This window comes from Rhagoletis pomonella, unplaced genomic scaffold (assembly GCF_013731165.1).
Source record: "Rhagoletis pomonella isolate Grant_MI unplaced genomic scaffold, Rhpom_1.0 Rhpom_scaffold_00004, whole genome shotgun sequence".
Taxonomy (NCBI): domain Eukaryota; kingdom Metazoa; phylum Arthropoda; class Insecta; order Diptera; family Tephritidae; genus Rhagoletis; species Rhagoletis pomonella.
In genome coordinates this window covers 20501627-20505650 of record NW_023458558.1, presented here as the reverse complement: position 1 = coordinate 20505650, position 4024 = coordinate 20501627, and positions in this window count along the sequence as shown.

Below are 4024 nucleotides of genomic sequence, written 5' to 3'. Positions count from 1 at the left end.
TACAAAAAAAAAAATATGAAAAAAGAAGCATTTATGATTGATTTAATTTCGCTGCGTCAAATAGCTTTCCACGCTTGACTGTTTCGCTATTGCAGCAATTACGTTGGACAGCTCGTGAACATAAGGATGGATGATGGGAATGTGTGTGTATGTGTGCATTTTTTTTACCTTTTATGGCTTACTTAGTTGCATACATATGCACGCATTTATACTCATTCTTGTGGTCATCTTGTTTTCGTCCAATTATAGTTTCCGATTTCACCACCGACCTACTTCTACAGTATCGGTTGGCAAGCAATTTCCAGATTTTAACCTGTACAGCTGGATTACTGTTGACTGCTAAGGATAAAATGCTTATGGTCTGTAGCAAAGAAAAAAAAAAAAAAAGAAAAGAAAATATTGAAGTAATTTGTCTTAACACAACGGACTATTGCTTTCTCCGTAGTAGATGTCTATGTAGTTGGCGATGGCAATAATTTTCATTTGTCTTGTTTGCACACAAATTGACTATGTCCTCTTTTGCTGGGATGTCTTCATTTTCAATTTAATGACTTCGAAATAAATGCATGCAATGCAAACATCATTTGTGTTGGCCAGAGTGCTTGGCAACCTGGGTTGGAAGCAGAAAATAAATTGCGAAAGGATTTTAGAAATGTAGAGTTACAGAGCATGCATTTTCCGGCATTTCTTTTTGTACGAGTAGAAGAAAGAAAATATCATTCTCATAAATGTACGAAATCACTAAGTCGGTTTGTGGTTAAACAAATACATGCAAAATATTCATTCCATAAACTCAACCATAAACCACAAAACACTCGAGCAGAATGCACATTTTTGAAAAATAACACACTTGCATATACAAAAAGTATTGCAAGGAATTTCCAAACTTTTAAACGTTTCGTAAGACACTTGACAATTTTTGTAGCATACTTCGAGGCATTGAAGCAGCCAAAGTTGCTTGCTTCATTGACCGTATGAGCACAATCAATTGTTTCTCAGCAACATCAACCATGCAACCACAACTTCTGCTTTCACATATACATATACATATACATATACATATGTATAAAAGTTTATGTGCGCATTTATAGGCTTTCACTCAAATGTTAAAAATTTCCTTATTTACTTATAGTGATGAAATCTAATAAAATCAAGTTTTGTCTTCTTACAGCGCCTCGTACTTGTACATTTACTTAGAAGAAAATATGTGTGTAAGAATAAGGAAAAAACCGGAATTTTCATGCAGCAAGCAAGCAACTGTTGAACAAAAAAAGAAAGGTCATAAAAAGGCACACAAGCATCGCTACAGTGATTGTCCTTTGGCGTAAGGAAAACAAACATTTTGCCAGACAACCAGCTAGTTGGTGTCAGTGCTATTAGAAGTAACACATATCGGGGCTCTTTTGTGCAAACAGCAGGACAGTGCTGGCAAAAGACAGCATTGCTGGTTGTCATCGAAAATGTGGATGCGTGTGTGTACGCAAGTAAATACATACATATGTATAGTAACATATGTATATACTCGTATGTAGGTAAACATACATACAGTCAGCGTCAAAAATATAGTTAATTCAATAGAAAAAAAAACACAAGAATCAATATTTTGAATTTTATACAAAACTCGGGCAAATGCAAGAAATACCAAACAGTTTTCATAGATATTTTAAATTTTTCATTCCGACTATTTAGAAGAAATTATTGTGTTCATGCGTTATGTGGAAGAAAGTGCGCAACACCCTTGGCAAAAAAAAATAAAAATCTCAAAAATCAACGGTAATTTTTAGCGGCTTGAAACTTGCATTTTTTAATACTAAAATTTAATGGGCTACTCAAAATTGAATCGAAGTGAAAATTGGAATATTCGATCACAACTTCTTGGTATTTCTTGCATTTTCACGAGTTTCGTATGAATTTAAAAAACAAAAATAATTCTCTTCGTTTTGGCAGTTTAGTGAACTATATTTTTAATAAAAAATAAGAAAAATCTGGCATGGAAATATAAATAAATACAATCGTCAAAATTTCAGGGTATGCATATTTTTGAGGCTGACTGTTCATACGTACATATGTATTAAGCGCACACAGCTCATTCAGCACTTGCACCATGCACACTGTGTACATGTAACACAAATACACCCAAGCAAAATGTTGATTTTAAATTTGTATCTAAATTGTTTTCAATATTCTTCATCGTACTGTATTTCTATAATGATAAAATTGCAGAGATACATACATATACATATATGTATTTACATATGTACAAAGATAAATTAAAATAAATAAAAAGAAAAAAAGGGATTGTTTACACAGAGTAAACACAAATAGATATCATCTCAAGGAGGGACAGTAAATATCGAATATCAAACGTACTACGCTCGGGGTGGATGCTATTAAAGGGTGATGCAATTTAATTTTTTGGTTAAAGTTCTACATAAAAATATCACGCATTTATTTATACGCTTTTGGGTAAACCATATTTCACCCTAAGTAAGAAATTATTAACAAAAATGACTCTACTCTATCTGGTCATCGAGTACAAGGAGATTACTGTGTGGGACTTTCGATAATACTAACAATAATGCATGCAAATCTATATGGAGGCGCGTCTCCTCGTATGAAAACTACACGCTATAAGTCACTCAATATACCGGTGCTGGTATAGGGCATAGAAGCATATATACTGATAACATCCGAAGGGGTGGTTCTTAGAGATTTCAAGAGCAAGATTTTGAAGAGGATTTACGAGCCTTCGCGGGCTAGCGACGACGAATACCACAGACGATAGAACGATTAGCTGTATAAGCTTTACAACATCATAGACATATCTCAGTGAACTCGAATATAGCCACTACGCTGGCTCGGTTATGTCGTACGAATGGACACAAACGTTCCAGGACTTCCGGAGGACTTGGCCTAAATTGGCATTTTTAATTGATTGGGGAGCTCCTGAGACTAAGGTCATTGCGGGATAGGTAAGCATGCCCTAAGGCTGAATATCATAGCTGCCCCGCCATTTTCCAAGCAGAGATTCATGCAATTGAGATCTGTGGCAGAGAATGCCTCAGAAGAGGCACAGCTTTTAAAAACATCTGCATTATGTCGGACAGTGAGGCTGCCTTCCCAGCGCTGAAGTCCCATACAATAACATCAAAACTAGTGTACGACAGCCTCGGTATCCTAATTGCTCTTGGAACAAAGAACGCATTATTACTGGGCTGGATGCCGGGGCATGAGGGTCACGATGGCAATGAGTGGGCGGCCCGTCTAGCAAAAAACGGAGCTACCACAATATCCCATGGCCCGCAACCGTTTTGAGGTTTTGTGGGCTCACCAAACAGGTCTAAACCTATCCAAAAACCTCAAAAATATTCCTAATGATTTATCTAAACCATTTCTGAGTGAGGTTTCACATTTCATTTTATTTCATCAAATCTTCCTGTACCGTTAAAAAGTTCTATCTTCAAAACGTTATTGCACATCTATAATTTGACTTATCATTTTGGAAATTCAAAATAACGTTGCAGATGTTATGACCTCATTACCACTTGCAATTAAAAACATAAATTCAGCTAGATACTTTAAGACGGCAGTTACACAACTTTTTACTTAGTTACCAATGTATATGTAGTTAGGTAAGCGCCAATCTATTATTATTTTATTATTAATTGTCTCTAAAGGTATCTAAGGACCATTAGTAGGGACCATATTTTATTATTTAGTAAAAATGGTCTTTCAAAATATACCTAATTACACTGTTATGACGCTAAAATGACACATAAAAACGCCGAGACCCGTAAACTTAATTTTGGGTCTAAAATAACGCACTTTTTTCTATACCGTTTTTTATCAGGTCATTTTCCCTAGTTTGCATTGCGAATGGAAAAAAAAGAAACAAATCAAATTTTAACACGGAAAATGGTACTCATAGGCCATGACGAATATTTACGAGTACGGCCATGTGCGATATGGCGTATGAGTAACATTATGTCCTGCCCCTATTTCATACAAAAAATTATTGCACATT